General features: G+C 43.9%; 1 long non-coding RNA gene across 1 annotated transcript in view; it reads left to right on the top strand.

Moving 5' to 3' along the window:
- The first annotated feature begins 318 nt into the window (after positions 1–318).
- The window catches only part of LOC144766664 (uncharacterized), a 183,837-nt gene continuing 165,903 nt past the window's right edge, over positions 319–18,252 (top strand). The window contains exons 1-2 of the long non-coding RNA XR_013597870.1: positions 319–387; positions 517–562. This is a non-coding gene — a long non-coding RNA (uncharacterized LOC144766664). The remainder of the gene's footprint in view (positions 388–516; positions 563–18,252) is intronic.

The following is an 18,252-nucleotide window of genomic DNA, read 5'->3' as shown; positions in this document are numbered from 1 at the left end:
GGTCCTGGAAATAGACTTAGTTGTAATAACATTCTTCCTCAAGGCTCCCTCACACATATATATAGGGGTTTCTGGAACATGCTTTAAACTCCTATTTTAAGAGGCAAGTTAGAGGGAATATACTCAGTCTCAAGTACTCTCTCCCTCTATGCTTCCCCTTGTGGTTGTTTTTTGGGTTAGTACTATGTGCCCTCTTGGTGCCTTTAGACTTCCTGTTTATGTTGAGCCCTAAAGTGTAAATTGTACTATGTACTTGTTGGACATTCTGCTTTTTGCAGTATTAAGTATAGGTACATGAATATGTATTGATTTTTTCCCCTAGTGCGGGGCCTCCTCCCAGAGCAGTCTGCAAGGTTGAGGTGAGGCAGGATTTCCTACTTATTGAGGGTAAGTCCTTATGAGTGTAACAACCCAATATATTACACCATTGAAATGGATGATATACATCCAAGGTACATGTGTGAGTTTGATCAAAATGTGTATATGTTTTTCTCTTCTTGTTACTTCACCCTACAGATACCTGGGTATGACCTGATCATAAGAAAAGGAGACAGGAATACCGGTGGAGTATTATTTCTATTCTATCCTATTTTGTTTTTTGTCACATACTGGCAGCAGCAATATCACGATTTATACCATCTGGTCCTGAAGAAAGCCGATGATACTGTGTGATCAAGAGGCTGAAACATGTCGACCATTTAGTGACAGTGGTTCTATCTCTATACCACTGTGCTGTTCCTTTTTAACCCTGTCAAGCGGAGCACATTAATAAACTAGTTAGTGCATCCCCTTAGATAGTTTTAATCTCACTTGTTATTGTTATACACAGCGCTGCTATTCTCACTACACCTACCTTGCTCACATATGGGATTACTATCCCTTGCCCAAGAAAACATCTCTGAGCTCCTCCTTTAAGATCCCGGAGTAGTAGCTCCCAGTGTGGACCAGGGTTTCCACACTGGTAAGGGGGACCCATATGATGAAGCATGTCACCTTCGGGTGAGTGAGGGTTCTTATCCTTAAGGGATGTCTCCCCAAGTTAGTTGCATGGCATCACATGGATGTTAGAGAGAGTAACCTACTCATTTTCCATATACACATGACCTTGACCGCAATTGCCCAATATTAGTCTACAGGGATTGGAGTTCGTGAAAAGAGGCTGCAGATGTCAACTGGGAGGCCAGTCGGGCTGAACCAACAAGGGGGCTCTGGGCTCACAATGCTCAGGATGCGAGGACACCTTGGGTCCTCTTCTCCACTAGCCAGGGGTGACGTGTGCAGAGGTATCCTTAGGCGTTGGGTTTTTGTCACCCGGAGCGGTATAGGGGGCCTGCAAACAGAGGCTGCAGGCGGAATCGAGAAGTCCACAGCAGAGAAACCGAAGGTGGGCTTCGATTCTGGAGGGTTCGGAGACCACATTGGCACTGTTAGCCCACTTCACTTCGGCTAGGTGGCTTGGGTGCAGTGGTGCTTTTTGCCGTTGGGTTTTCAGGGTCTTGCATCCTCACAGTTCTTCCTTGGATCCTGCAAGGTGCAGGGGGAGCAGTTCTGTTGTTCCACAGGAGTTGCTGGTTCTTGGGCGAAGTGCTGGTGGTTCTCTCAGGCTTTGGAGAGGCATCAGCTGCAGGACAAGTTGTATTTTGGTGCAATTGTCGAAGTCAGCAGGCAGGCTGGCAGGGATGGCACCAAGTCAGTTGTTGGTTCTTCTGTTCTCGCAACTCCTCACGTCCGTCGTCTTCTTTCAGGTTGGCAGAAACGGATTTCCTGGTGCCAGGGGCTCCCTTAAATACTGAATGTTGGAGCATTAGGGGAAGTGAAGCATATTTGTAAATGGGCAACTTATCCATGGGATCATTACGCCCCCTATATGACCACTTCCTGTGGGAAGTGGGAATAACCCTGTCCCAGAATCCCTATGTTTACCATCACAAAGAAGGCAGACTCTGAATTTTCGCATTCACTTCAAGTAGCCCACCTTAGGGGTGGAACTTGCCTGAAGGTGAGCACGCCTCTCTGACTACTAATTTTCCCACCTTGCCCAGGTACCAAACCTGATCAATGGGATACAGGGGCAAGGGACTCGACATCCTCCCCTGTAAGGCTAGCACACTAGTAGTTGGTAGGTTTTCAGGGGGCACACCTAAGGTGCCTTCTGGGTGCATGTATTATTAAATCCAAGACTGGAATCAGTGTGGGCTTATTAATACAAGATGTTTGAAACCAAACATCTCAGTCTTCAGAGAAGCCATCATGTAGCTGTGGAACTCGTTTTCACCAGTGTCTAGCACATGTACTTAAAATTGCTTCGATGATCACTTGTACTGGCAGCAATTGAACGTACCAGCACACGGGCATATCTGCTCATATAGGTATGCCCACACATGTAGTATAGTGCACCCTGCCTTAGGGCTGTAAGGCCTGTTGTAGGGGTGACTTACCTATACTGGATGCAGTGTCTGCAGGCTTGGCACACAGGGAAGTGCGCCATGTCGTGTTTTCACTTTTGTATGCACCAAGAAACGCAGCCTGCAGTGGCAGTCTGTGGGTGTTTGGTGAGGGGTCCCTTAGGATGGCATAATACTGCTACAGCTCTTAGAGAACCTCTTTAGCCTCCTTGCACGAGGTACCACTTACTAGGGTCTTACAGGGAGTGTGAAAGGTATTGCAATTGTGGTACCATTGCACATTTTTGGGAAAGAGATCTGCCACGGAGGACCTAGTTAGCAGTAACCCTGTGCACTTCCAGTCAAAATACCTTCAAATTACCAGGCAAAAGTGGGGTGACCATGTCAAAAAGGGGCACTTTTCTACACACTTTAATGCCTGGCACTAGCTAATAAGTGAGAATGACTCCTGTGCACGGCCTAACCAATAGGGTGAACGTTCCTGGGGGCAACCCTACCAACTTTGGGAATTTTTCGGCCACACAAAACTTGGGGGCATATTAGTTATAGGTCTTGCGTCGCCCTGCACCATGCAAAACGATGTAGGGCGGCGCTAAACCTACAACGAGATTTAATAAAGTCACACCATGCAACCCTGTGTCGCTTGGCAAATCTAGCATAAGGCAAGGCAGCACAAGTTGCTGCCATACGTTACACTGCATGGTGAAGGTATTACATGGGTGAAGTGTGGGTGTTCCCACACATCTGCCTATTTATTCTGACAAATTCCCAGATTTACCAGAGTGTTAGATCTGGTAATGCATCAGAACGTTATGCTTTGCCCCAAGCAGCGCAACAAGGAGAAATATCTTCACTTCTCCTCATTGTTTCTTCTTTCTAAGTGTGCTGCAAAGAAAATGCATCTGAGGATTATTTTTGTTCAGGAAGGTGGCCCTTGATGCACAAAAACAATCCTGCCTACCACGCATGCACCCTTGCAGCATGGTGCAAGGGTGCCTTCACTGGCAGAGCATTCCTGCCTTCTCCCTTTCCCTTGAACTATTGCATGAATCCTCCAAATATGCTCTCTCCTTCAGGTTACCGTACCGATCACTGCGCCGTTCTCCCATATGGTTATTTAATCAGTATCGAACATTGTTCCTCCTCCACCTTGCCTTGCTTTGGAACAATGGATTTGATCTGTAAAGAGTGGACTCACCTCACTCAGCCTGCGCACAAAAAGCACTCAGTCACGCCAATCGTTTTTAATCCTTTCTCACCCACTTGTTGCCCCACACATCTCGCCGATTTTAAACCCACGACAGTCACCATTGTTTACATGCCTAGCAACATTCATGTTTATCAACCTATGTTCTTTCTGTTTTCTTCCCCATTTTCTTTCCCTGTGTCATGTATATATACAGTAATGCGATAAAGGCATAGTGCAATTGTAAATTCTTAAAGACAACAATGAATTATTAAGTTGTCCTTAGGATGATGCCCAGTATCTAGTGTTGGCATCGAAACGTCGTCGACACCAAAAAACGCCATATACAATATGATTATACAATATTGTAATGTGCAATGGTGTATAAAAGAATGATTTAAGTCTGTTAACATTTTCAAATAGGAGTGTAAAGACGTATTTCACCTTGCCCTTTGGCCATTCTGTGTTTCGTTGTTTTGTCTCATTGTTTCGTGGGTCACGGCTGTGCCCACTTGTCATCAAGTGTTTCTAACAATTCAATTTTATATATATATATATATATATATATATATATATATATATATGTAAAATAAATTCTTGTCCGGCTGGACAAAAGACATACTACCCATTTAGAGTATGATTATTGTAAATAGGTGATTCTTCCTTTGAAAATAGGGACCAATGTTCTCTATAACATGATACTGCCCAAGGTCCCTATACTATACCTTTTGGGTTCCCTTGTTTTTTTGTAACAGTTCTCCCTTTCATACAGCGCAGCAAGGTGTCTTGCCGTGCTGAATGAATGTTTTTTTATATAAGCCCCTTGGGCTCGGAGTGCTGGGGTTGTGTGCAGGGAGTGTACTGTGGTAATCCTAGTGTCCTACCACATCCAACAGTAAAATCAAGTTTTGTGTAGTCGGTGTACATCCTCCCCTCCCCGCCAATAAACTGAGTGACAGAAGTCTGGTAGAACAAACTAGGGTTTTCCAGCAACCAGACAGTGGATACACAAAAATGATCTTGCTTCCTGTTTTCCTGTTCTCAACACTTGAAGTGTGCCCCAAGTGATTGATATATTGATATATATATATATATATATATAGCGCTACCAAATGTTGTCCACTTTGGAGGCTTATGGGGAACCACTATTCAAGAAATAATTGTCTTATCTATATAATTTTGAATCAATTTGATTGCTACCCCGCCCCAGCTACAGGTGGACCCATGCCGATCCACGGCGAGATTTTGTATTTTGGCACTTTTCGTCCATAAATGTTATTTATACTGGCTTTGAAAATGTATAATATATATAAATGCCTGTATGTTCTGGACTATGCACCTATCCCCCATAATTTAAGATTCACATACTAAATTGGAATTTTTACTAGGCTAAGATGGCGGCCGTAACTGGAATGGTCCTGTTCCACCTAATCCGTCTTCGCTGTTGTTTGTTCAGTGACGCGGGAACATTTAAAAAGGGATGTGAAACTGGTAACTTTGTAACACTGACGAAGGAGTATATCCGAAACGCGTCTGTTTCGTATTCCATCTGCTGAATAAACGAATTGATGGTGGCTTCCTGTGTGCCCGAGTTTCTGTTACAGATTGACAGAGTTGGTAGCGCTATCTATTTCGCGGTAAGCACCGCCGCGTTCGGGCACCCGCCCAGGAGTGCAGAGTTCAGGTGCAAAATTGGAGCGTGTATATGTATGTGTATATATATATATATATATTCACACAAAATGGTTACCCATACGGAGGAGCCCAAAACAAGGTGAGTAATGCTTTAAGTCCATTTATTGATGCAGAGGCTGCCAACATGGAGAGTGGAAACATCACGGCAAAATGTGCAGCCTTACGGGCCAGCGCCCTTTGTCAAAGGCTTGATCCAACATCGACTCTCAGCGTGCTGTTGTTTAAATGTTCACCGGTACTTGTCCAAGTGGGCGTGGCTGTCTCACACAGCCTTCTGGTACCTGTAGTTGTATTCCCCAAGTGAGGCGCTGTGAGGTGAGCAAATACGGAAAATTAAAACCACAGTGGGTGCTCGGGCTGTCTTCACGAACACCATGTCAGCTTGTAATAGTCTCTGGCAAGCTCCTTGTTCCTGTTAGCTGACAAGCGCTGGTTAGCGTTGTCTCAGGACCGCTACTGCAGCTGAGCTTCCTCCACGACCGGGTCGGCCGTAAACATATTCACACAAAATGGTTACCCATACGGAGGAGCCCAAAACTTGGGGAATACAACTACAGGTACCAGAAGGCTGTGTGAGACAGCCACGCCCACTTGGACAAGTACCGGTGAACATTTAAACAACAGCACGCTGAGAGTCGATGTTGGATCAAGCCTTTGACAAAGGGCGCTGGCCCGAAACGCGTAAGGCTGCACATTTTGCCGTGATGTTTCCACTCTCCATGTTGGCAGCCTCTGCATCAATAAATGGACTTAAAGCATTACTCACCTGGTTTTGGGCTCCTCCGTATGGGTAACCATTTTGTGTGAATAGGTTTACGGCCGACCCGGTCGTGGAGGAAGCTCAGCTGCAGAAGTGGTCCTGAGACAACGCTAACCAGCGCTTGTCAGCTAACAGGAACAAGGAGCTTGCCAGAGACTATTACAAGCTGACATGGTGTTCGTGAAGACAGCCCGAGCACCCACTGTGGTTTTAATTTTCCGTATTTGCTCACCTCACAGCGCCTCACTTGGGGAATACAACTACAGGTACCAGAAGGCTGTGTGAGACAGCCACGCCCACTTGGACAAGTACCGGTGAACATTTAAACAACAGCACGCTGAGAGTCGATGTTGGATCAAGCCTTTGACAAAGGGCGCTGGCCCGAAACGCGTAAGGCTGCACATTTTGCCGTGATGTTTCCACTCTCCATGTTGGCAGCCTCTGCATCAATAAATGGACTTAAAGCATTACTCACCTTGTTTTGGGCTCCTCCGTATGGGTAACCATTTTGTGTGAATATATATATATATATATATATATATATATATATATATATATATATATATATATACATATATATATACATACATATATTTTTTTTTTCATCAATCTCCCTATGGTTCGACCCAGAGTGAGCGTCCAAGGACATGGAACTGTGCCGAGTTCGTTTGGGAATGCAGACTGGCTTCACTTGCTGGAATTCTTTCTTCGGAGGCCCACCAGAGGGTAATACTTGTTCTTTTAATCACACAGCTTCACGGAACCTACTAAGGAGAAATTGTTTTAAATTCAGGGGCATTCTCGAAAATAGCAGAGCCTTGGTACTACACATCCCAGAATGCAATGATACTTACCCATGTGAGAGGCCCACTGAAGGGCAAACAAAATAAAAAGCAGACTGGGACATATGCCTCCTGATTGACGCTGTGCACCTGATGTAATGCCTGTGAACAAGGAGTTCAAAAACCCCTAAACGCGTAAGGCTGAGAAAATAAAGCTCCGAATTTTGAAAGCTGGTAGCCCGCACTGAGTTTGTTTTCGAGTGATCCTCGAACCGGAGGGAGATTGATGAAAAAAAAAAAAATATATATATATATATATATATATATATATATATATATAAATAAACAGCAGACCTGTAAAGCAGGATTTGACAATCGAGCACTGCTGCCACTGGCACACATACATTACAGCATGGTATGTAAAGCACATGCTTTTTCAGCACTCAATCCGTCGTGATGTAGGCCAAATATGAGTTAAGCATATAGCAATGGAGCTTCCATAGAGTGGCCCCACTCCCATGATGCAGGTAAACCGGCCTGGCCATGCTACAGAATACTCATCACAAAATGGTATGCTGCCACCACAGAGCTCATGCTACTTAGTTCTTCGTAAGGGCAGTACCCCATTAACATTCAAGGGCCTTTTTCCACTCCCAACAGACCCACTTCCCTGATGAGACTAACCTTATCTGGAGAGGTAGAGTAGTAAAATTGGTAAAACCGACTTGAATGTCCAGAGGCATTCCCGTGGCTCAATGCTGCTCTTTGCTCCACCACAAAACATACTACTTGAAAAGAGATAGACCTCAACAAATTGGGATTCTCGCCCTTCATAGTCATCAACCACTTCAATGGCTTATGATCTGTTTAAACTACAAAGCTAGTGCCAAACAAGCAAGTGTGGAACTTCCGTATGGCCCAAACTATTCCAAAGCACTCTCTCAATACCTGGGTAGTAATCTTCCATTAATGAAGGCTGCCGGACGCTCTCTACCTTTGTCATCAATTTGAGCTAACACAGCTCCAACTCTTCAGTCAGAGGCATCGGTCTGTACAATGGGAGGCTGACCAGTCAGGTGCTTTCAGTAGAGGTGCAGTGCATATCACCTTCTCCTGTTACTCAAAAGCCTTTTGATACCGCTTTGATACCAGTTCACTTTTCTGGGATGCTTCTTGCAGGTCAAAGCAGACAATGGGGAAACAATACTCCCATAGGTTGCCACCAAGTTCCCTTAATCTCCGGTGAGTCCCAGAAAGGCTCTCACTTCAGTCTAGGCAGACTCCATCACAGACTCAATTTTGGCATCCAACAGGCAGCACTTCCTGTTCCCATCCTCCTGCCAGGGTACACTACAGAGGACTGTCCCACCTCACAGTTGGTTGCATTGATGGTAAGTTTCGCCTTCCTTTATCCTATCCAACACCTGTCTAGGTGTCTCAGGTGGTCCTGGCATGATTTGCTAAGCACTATAATGTCATCCAGTTAACCCCACAGAACTCCTCCAGCCCAGCAAGTACCTGGGTCACCAGTCCCTGAAAAGTAGGAGGAGCATTCTTCAACACAAAGGGCATCACCTTAAACTGATACAGACCTTCTGGCATTGAAAATGCAGTCTTCTCCTTAGCACTTGTTGTTAAAGCAATCTGCTAGTAATCCTTGGTCGAATCAAAGGTGCTCAAGTTCTTTGAAGCAACTAACCCTTCCAGTAGCTCTTCCGCTCTTGGGATTGGATGGGCATCAGTCTTTATCACCTCATTGAGGGTCTCAGTAGACCGCTCACAACCACAAGTCAGTATGATGGAGCAAGGATTCGCACATTACGCGACTTGCTTGAATTCATGAACCTCGAATAAAATATAATACATTAATCCAACATGTATGTCTTACTATTTTCCCCGTTATTCCGACATTTTGGGTGTCCCAGTGAAGCTTGCATATGTGTTTATTAACATTAATACGCTTGCTAATGAAAATGGCCGCTGCTTGGCGGGTTTCCTTCTGCGCATGCGTTGGTCACACTCACGTGATGTGACGTACTTGCAGTTCTGGTGGGAATCTTTTGCGCTTGCGCATTGGCTTTAAGATGGCTGCTTTGTGTCCTCACATGGTGAAGCTTGCGATGATGCTTTCGTGTTGTCATTTGTTTGCACTAAAACCCTAATGCCATAGTTTATATAAAGTAAGGGGTATAGAGTAGCTATTCAGGGTATAGAGTAGCTATTCATGGTATACAGTGTATTCATTTATTTTTGTGTTTTAATTTGTTTTCGCTTACTTTTCATGTACCGCGATTCTGAGGGTCTGAGAGACACTCGTAACGCCATGTTGAGCATCCTTACTGCGCATGACAGTCTTCTGCCGGTGGCATTGACAGCGTGCCAACTGAAGGTCTCTGCCAAGAGGCTCCTGAGAAAGTGACCTGCGACCTAGCAGGAGAAGCTGAAATGTTCTGCAAACGCAACAAATTTATTAATTTCCATCGTATTCTGTAGAGCATGTCATGGGAACCCCAAAATCAATAGGCGGTCGCAGAAATGTTAATACCGGCTTGTAGTAATCAAATGTGATTGGTGTGTTGAGCTATCCTACTTGGGGACCAATCAAAATTTGGGATTCTGACACTTGCAACATTTGGGGGGTGGTACACTGACCCGAAAACAGTATAACTAGCCTAGGTTTAGCTAGAGAAATTGTCCAACTTGTCCGAATAGCTGACCTGTCACTGACCCAACGCACTCAATAGGTGACTGATACAGAGAGCTGCGGAGCACTCTGTCCGAACTTTCCATAGACTCGAGGGGTTTTTCTAAGAAACCTTAAGTGCTGGCGGAGCACTTTGCTGGGGAATTCGATACCCCAATCAGGGTTCTGGCTGATAGCTGCAGAGAGTGTGGAGCGCAGGCGTTGCTTCCGAACTGCGGGTGCTGGTCGTTCCTTGGTGGTCCTGTCCTGATCCTAATCTTGGTGTCCTGTCCTGTCCTGTCCTGGGGTGTCCATACTGCACCTGCTGCCCTGTCGATGACTGTCCTTCCTTGGGGTCCCTCCCGTTCTTAACTGACCTGTGGCCAGGGTTGGTCTTCACACCATTCTAGGTAAATATAGTACTGAAACTCTATGCTGCACCTTACTATTTTTCTGTCTTTCGCTTTAATAAAGACATATTTGCATATGTTGATTTTCCATGCTTTCTGCACTACTAAATGATTTTATCATATTACATTGTCTTACCCGTTCTTCAAGTACATTCCTTTATAGTTCATGATATATAGATGTTCCTTTTCTTTACCCATCCTTTAGTGAATTCAAGTAATCACACAGTTTTATTAGCATGGTTTACTCTTACTTTACCTATGGTTCCTCTTAATGGAGAAATATTTCACTGTGAAATTCTAGTATGTTCCTTAATTTTCCCGTCCTGCAGACATCATACTGAGTCTAAACTCTGAAACCTATTTTAGTGGATTTTCTGTTCTTACATTCCTTTTAGACCCATAAATGGCTGGTTTGATTTATTTTCTTTATGGATATATACTCTTTATAATCTTGGTAATAGATGGTCTACTTATTGTAAATCTTATGCTTTCTGAATCTGAACTTTAGATAAAGGTTTTTAAAACGTCTTGAGTTTGTGTTTATTACCTGAGTGCAAATATAGAAAGTATTTTTGGTATCTGCCTTTCTTTTACAGCTAGCTCCCTGATCCATTGTGATCATAGGTACCCGTAACGGTGGATTGGTAAGTCGGGTACATTAGAAATAAAATAGGAAGGAACAGGGATACTGGTATTAGAGTGCAAGGTCACCTGATTAATGTCTATGATAAATTGATAGTTTATGGGCCCAATGGGTATATGGTAAAATTGTTGGTTAGGTGACCTGCGCGCTCTATCAGTAATTTTCTGGTAGCAGAGGAAATGGTTAGGGATTAGTTAAGATAGGTAGGTCGGATGCTGCTATAAAGATTTTGCTGCTAACTGTGAACATTTTATTGCTACTATATTGAAATCACGTGAAATGTTTTTGCTTTGAAAAATTATGAAATGTTTCAAATTGTTTTTTCTATTGTTATATTGATAAATGTACTAATACACTAGTTAGTGATTGTTGTGTGTTGTCTGGAATCCCCGGGGAATTGAATAGCGGGTGGTGAGGAAAATCCACGCCGTGGTGAGGTCACTGGCTCTAGGAAAATTGGTGCAGGTTAGGCAGAACTGGAAGCACTAATTAGGGTTTTCTGAATGTATGCTTGAATAAATGATAGCAGCGAGTTCGCTGGCAAAACTTCTATTGTGACATAACCTAGTAAGGGTCACACACGGAAGGAATAGCAGGTTCGTCGGAGCTTGGGTGATAACAAAGGGGTTCGCTGGTGAAACTTTGGACTTAGTATATATCCCGAAAAGAAGTGGATGAGTCAAAAGAAGTAGCAGGTTCCCTGATGCTTGAGTGAAGGGTAGGCGGAAGAGATCTATCCGTAGTGTATGAAAAGTAGACAGAAGAAGTTTATTTGCAGTGAAACGTATCTTTCCTTTCTAGACACTAGAGTACAGTGGCGAATGTGTTTACGTTGTTAAAATAACTAAAAGAGAAATAAAGTTTCCGTTACCTTGCAAAGGAGGGAGTCAGTTGCGGAGTTGCTCTGACGTCACACTGTGCCGCGCTGGTATTGGTCGAAACAGCGGGTGTGTAGCGGAGCTGGAATTGTAAAGGAGGGGTGAGCGCCGAAAGCGTGAGAACCTGTCTCGCGAAAAGGCCGCGCACCCATTGGTCGAGATTATTTGAAACCGTGCACTTGATTGGTTGCACGAAAATAAAAGACGCATTTGGATTGGGAGTGATTTTATAAACAAAGTCGCTTGTAGGAAGTTATATGTGGCATTCGTATAGACCTGCGACTAGACCTGATCCGAGACAGTTAGGGTTTGAAAACGATCAGTGGAAAGGTCATAACACCAGTATTATGTACGGAAATAAGAGAAAATTGACCCTTGTAAACAAAGTGAAGAATTATTTCAAGAAGGACAAGCCTATCAAAACTAGAGAAGGTGTTGTCATACCACCACCTAATACTCCCGCATCTTTCATGATGTTTGATAAAGGGTACCATTCATGTGTATGGTTGGAAAATTGGGCGGAGTACACAAAGGATGACGGAGTTTTGGCTTTTCCGTTAGAAGGTACATTCAATGGCAGAATTTTATTTAATTTGAGAACCCGAATGAATGATTTACATCCCAGACCTAGATTGACGCAGTACGAAGCATTAGAGGAATGGGAGATAGAGGCTTTTGAGAGAGATAAGCCCCGAATGGATAAAGGATTAACCAAATGGTATCCAAAATTGAAGCAAGAAACCAGAGATAAAAAAATGAAACTGGAGACAGAATATGATAGTAGAAGGACTGTATCCAATGATGGCGATGGGTGGTCCTGTGGGAGAGAAAAAGGCAGAAAAGACCAAACACTGGGTAACTAGTGGGGAATCGGATGACGATTATCTGGAGGACTTGTTCATGAAGAATCCACCTCCTTATAACGAAAGACCCAGATCCTCTAGTGTAGGGGACGCGTCCAGAAGACCCCCTTGTCAGGAAGGGACTAGATCTGTAAATGTAGGAGACGGCTGTCACCTACCTCCCTATAGCGAGGGCCTAGGACCCATGGGTGCTAGAGACACCTGTCCAAGACCACCGTTTAGCGAGGAGTCAAGATACTCAGGTGAGAGAGACTTCTGTCCCAGACCTCCTTACGAGGGTGAGGCAAGACCCTCAAGCACAGGAAATCCGTTCTCAAGACCTCCGTATGTGGAAGGACCGAGATCCTTAAACACAGGAAGTTTGTTCCCTAAACCTAATTATGGTGAAGGACCGAGTATGACGCATCCTACTGCCCCGAGTTATGCTCCAACTTTGACTCCACAAGTATTGCATGAAAAATCCCTAGAGCGGTTATTGGAGGAAAAAGAGCGAGAGGCTCTAGCCAAACAAAGAGCCGAGATAATTCAGAAAATCTCCCAGTTAAATACAAGCCCTGAAGCTTTGACAATCCCACTGACTATTGGACCAGTTGTTCCTTTGTATGGGGATAGACAGGGGAGTCTAAAGGCTCCGATTATTTCCCCAGCCAGAGTGCAGCCGAGAAAAGAGCCCTTAATTGTAGATGATCAGACCAGTGAATGTGAATCTGAGGTTTCACTAATGGATTTGCCAATCAGAGAACTCGGAAGGAGTTCACAGAAAAGGCATAATCCTTTCAATACAGGAGAGATTCAAATGGAATCGACTTCGGGTACTAAAAGTGTCACAGTAGTGAGCCCTGAAGAAATTGATAGATGGAGTCGAGAATTAGAGAGACAAACTCCTCAGTCTAAACCCTTAGATATTTACAAACTGAGAATAGAAATTGAAGAACTGATGGCAGGAAACGTGGGGTTAGACAGATTAAATACATATTCCGAGGAAGAGCTTCTATTTATCTGTAAAAGTCTTACCCGTAATACCACAGTGTTCCATGAGAAGTTAACAGACACTGCCGCCAGTATGGGAATAGATATTGGGAAATCAAAGCCATTACAGAAACCCTACAGAGCAGAATTTTCAGACAAAGATCTAGAGAATATGAATGTGTCAAGAAAGAAGGTACAGATCAAGGAATTGTTGAACGTGTTGCAAAAATGGGGAGACCTGGAAAAGTGGAAAGCCAGGTGGGCAAAGAAAAAGGAAGAGGTTAGATCCAAACAGGCGACTTCTGAGTTTGCTTTAAAAGAAGCTGACAAGCCAGAACAGTTATATCCTATGCGAGAAGTGCCTGGTGGAAAATATGTGCACGTTCCATGGTCCAGACAGGATATTGTGTATTTTACTAATGACTTCCCGAAATTACGAGAAAAACCCGTGGAGTGGTACAGACAGGTAGAAAGGTTTGTGAAAGTACAAAAATGCCTGTGGAAAGATCTGGATGGGTTTTTCGATTTAGTAGTTCCCGTAGATTTGTGGACTGAATGTAAGGTTGCCATTGGTTGGCCTAGTGAAGAATACCCGAGGGACTCTAGAACGGGAGCTCCTTCCAATGAGGTAATGAAAAAAATACGAACAGGTAATGTTACACCTGAAGGGAAAGGTGCCTGCAAAAGAAACTGATTGGACCAGAATAGATAGAACTACACAGGAAAGAGATGAGACTGTGCATTCCTTTTATGAAAGACTGCTACAAGTGTTTAAAACATACAGCGGTATAGATAACATCGAGATGAAGGATATGACCCACTTCATTTACAGGTTTGTAAACGGTTTAAGACCTGAAATTTGTCAATGGATCAAAGACAATAAAATTTGTTGGCAGTCTAAGAAAATAGATGAAGTCTTGCGATACGCAAAGTATTGCGAAGACGAGATGGCTGATAAGAGAAAGGCTCTGAAAGAAAAGGTTATGTGGGCACAAGTAAAACTAGCGGAACAGCAGGAAAAGCAATTGGGTAAAATGAATAAAAATTCCCAAAATCAAAGTTCTGGGGGTGGAGGGAAGCCCAAAGTGAGAACGAGTCGAGAGGAAGCCAAAAAGAAGTTTCCCTGTCACCAGTGCGGAGAAATAGGGCACTGGAGAGACGAGTGTCCATACGCACAGAATAATAACCCTCAAACCCCTGATTTAAATCCGCAGACGCAGAATGAAAAACCAAGAAAGACCCAGCAACAGGTAAAGGGGAGTCAGTTGCCCCGTGCACCTAGGCCGGATTATAAGGGAAGGACACCGCAAGGTGAAGACATAGATATTTGGGGAGGAAAGGAGGATAGAAATGCAGCAGCTTCGCAATTTTTGTTGAATGATACTTTCCTCTGTGACGACCAATACTGACGGGGCCTGAGGGGGGAGGACGAGGAGTGCGTACTTGGCGCCTCCTTGCCGGTAGACCAGTCTGGGCCATACATTGAAGGAAAGGTTGAAGGCAATGATGTCACCTTTCTGTTGGACACTGGTGCTACCCGTTCTACTGTGAGAACAGCAGCCGTTCCAAACCTACCCCGCTCGGGAGAAGCAATCCAAGTAGTGGGTATATCTAATCAATTGATTAGTACCCCAGTTACTGAACCCATGGAGATTACAATAGGGAACTTCAAAGAAATGCATAGATTTGTTGTTTGTGATACCAGTCCAGTAAACTTACTGGGACGTGATTTGTTGTGCAAAATGAACTGTACCATCTTTTGCACACCAAAGGGCGTCGAAATTCAAACACCAGACGAAGATGGAATATACAAATTAATGTTAATTAGACCCGACTCAGAAATTAAAAGACTGACAATACAGTACTTACCTGAAGAACTCCAACAGACAGTGAAGCCAGAAGTATGGGACTTTACTGGAAAGGATGTAGGCTTAATGGCAAATGTAGATCCAATTAAAATAGCAATGAAAGAAAATGCAGTTTACCCAAATACTAAACAGTACAAAATGAGTGCAGAAGTAAAAACAGGAGTTGCCATTGAAATAAAAAGATTGCTAGAAGCGAACATTATACAAGAAGTGTTGAGTAGTCCATGTAATTCACCCATAATTGGAATCAAGAAACCTAGTGGTAAGTACAGAGTAGTGCAGGACCTGAGAAAGGTAAACAAAATCGTTGTCCCTTGCTGCTCTATTGTTCCGAACCCAGCAGTGATCCTATATCAGATTCCCTGGAATGCTGAGTGGCTCACTGTGATTGACCTATGCCATGCATTCTTTTCAATCCCATTGCATCCAGACAGCAAATTTCTTTTCTCATTTGAATTCGACTCACGTGTTCGTCTGGAATCGCGTCCCTCAGGGGTATACAGAAAGCCCCTCAATCTTTAATCAGATTCTAAAAAAGTGCCTTGAATCATTGGTCTTACCTGGAAACTCAGTTTTGGTGCAATACATAGACGACCTCTTGGTGGCGTCTAAGAGCCAGAAAGACTGTGTTGTTGACACCATTGCCTTACTGAACCATCTAGGTGAAGGAGGACATAAAGTATCACCTGACAAACTACAGTTCTGTACCAAATCAGTAAAATATCTGGGGCACCAGATAGAGAAAGGTATCAGGAAAGTTACTTCAGAAAGAATCAGAATAATTCGAGACATGCAATTACCCAATACTCAGAAAGAAGTCTGAATGTTCCTTGGAGTTGTAGGTTACTGCAGGCAATGGATTGTGGGATTTGCAGTCCTAGCAAAACCTTTGATAAAAATGACAAAGAAAGGAGCACAGGACCCAGTGGAATGGAATGAGGAAAGCTTGACAGCATTTACTAAATTACGAGAATGTCTGATTATTCAAAAGAATTTTCACTGTTTTGTGACACACGAGACAATTGTGCACTGTCAGTCCTAACCCAAGCCCATGGTTTGACTAGACGTCCAGTGGCGTATTTTTCTGCTACTCTGGATCCAGTGGCTGCTGGATTACCAGGATGTTTAAAAGCAGTAGCTGCAACTTGCATGAGTCTTGAACAGAGTGAAACCATTGTTATGGGACATCCTGTAACTGTGTATGTCCCACATGCAGTTGTAATTTTACTGACCAGAACTAAAACCCAGTATCTCACACCTAGTCGGCTGACTAAGTATGAGAGGATTCTCGTAGGTGCTCCAAATGTAGTCATTACCCGGTGTAACATACTGAATCCAGCAACCTTATTACCCGTGTCACTGATTGCAGAAGCAAAGGGAGAGGTCGAGCATGACTGCATTGACCTAACTGAGTTCAGTACTAAACCACGCCCAGATATCAAGGAAATGCCCCAGCCTGTAGAAGATTACGAGCTGTTTGTGGATGGCTCATGTCTGAAGACACGAAGTTGTAGGCCTAAGTACTGCTTATGCTGTAGTCACGGTAAAACGCACTATAGAAGCATCCTGGCTATTTGGAGTAAAGTCTGCACAAGTAGCCGAATTGGTTGCATTGACAAGAGCCTGTAAAATTGGGAAAAACAAAAGAATAACCGTATATACTGACAGTCAGTACGGTTATGGAGTTGTGCATGACTTCGGCCAATTGTGGCTGCAAAGGGAGATTCTGACTTCTTCAGGTACTCCTATCAGAAATGGAAAAGTTGTACAAGAATTACTGGATGCAATCCAGTTACCAAAAGAATTGGCAGTGGTCAAATGTGCTGCTCACAAATCTGGCAACGACAATGTGACAGTAGGAAATAAATATGCTGACCAAGTAGCCCAACATTGTGCCAGACATCGAATGTCTGTCAACATCAAATTGGGGGGATATGGAAACAGCTGCCAACTTATGATGTTTGAAGATGTGCTTACATGGGAAGAATTGAAAGATTGGCAGCATGCAGCAACACCAAAGGAAAAGGAAAGATGGAGAAAGTTTGGTTGTCAACAGAGAAACAGGGATGGTGTCATTGTCGGCCCTGATGGTATGCCTGTGTTGCCTGACAGCTTGCTTGCTTCTATGGCCAGATTAATACACGGGGATACACACATTGGTAGGGATGCCATGATTCGTGTTTTCCAACAGACATGGTACAGCTCGAAGTTCAGGAAAGTAGCAGAGTCACTCTGCCAGAGGTGCTTGACATGTCAGCAGTTCAACGCTGGGAAGAAAACAGTAGTTGAAATAGGTAAAATTGGGAAGGCAGGAGGTCCTTTTGTAAGATTGCAGATTGACTTCATTCAGTTGCCATTCAGTTGCCCCTTTGTAAAGGAATGAGATATGTCCTTGTCATTGTCTGCCTATTTTCAAAATGGGTAGAAGCTTACCCGGCCAAGAAAAATGATGCCATCACTGTAGCCAAGTTGTTACTGCGAGAGCTAATACCTAGGTTCGGGGTTCCAGTCACAATTGAATCAGATAGAGGTGGGCATTTCCAGAATGAAGTGATTGACCAGCTTTGTAAGGCATTCAAGATCACACAGAAACTGCACTGTGCATATCTTCCAGAGGCTTCTGGAGTAGTGGAACAAGTAAATGGCACTATCAAGTCGAGATTAGGAAAGATGTGTGAATCTACTGGCATGAACTGGATAGAGGCTTTACCTCTTATTCTGATGGGAATCCGAAGTATTCCAGACCGAAATACTGGCCTGAGTCCCCATGTTATGTTATGTTATGTTACTGTTTGTTTTGTAGAGCGCTCAGCTGCTCCAAAGAGCGTCCCGGCGCTTAAGATCATCACACCAAATACCAGCAGCAAACACACAGCCATAACAGAAAATAAAACCAGAATTAACCATAACAGCATTACATAGCAAACAGGTGAGTTTTAAGTCCTTTCCTAAACACCGAGAGATTGGTGCATGCCCGCAGCGTCAGGGGCAATGTATTCCAGAGGCGGGGTGCAAGGTAACTAAAGGAGCGACCTCCACAGCGAGCACGCATGTAAATGTATTGCGACTTATATAGCGCACGTATCACCCGAAGGCATCAAGGCGCTTGC

Source organism: Lissotriton helveticus, chromosome 7 (genome assembly GCF_964261635.1).
Source record: "Lissotriton helveticus chromosome 7, aLisHel1.1, whole genome shotgun sequence".
NCBI lineage: Eukaryota > Metazoa > Chordata > Amphibia > Caudata > Salamandridae > Lissotriton > Lissotriton helveticus.
The sequence above is the reverse complement of the archived record's forward strand: the minus strand, read 5'-3'. Positions and strand labels throughout refer to the sequence as shown.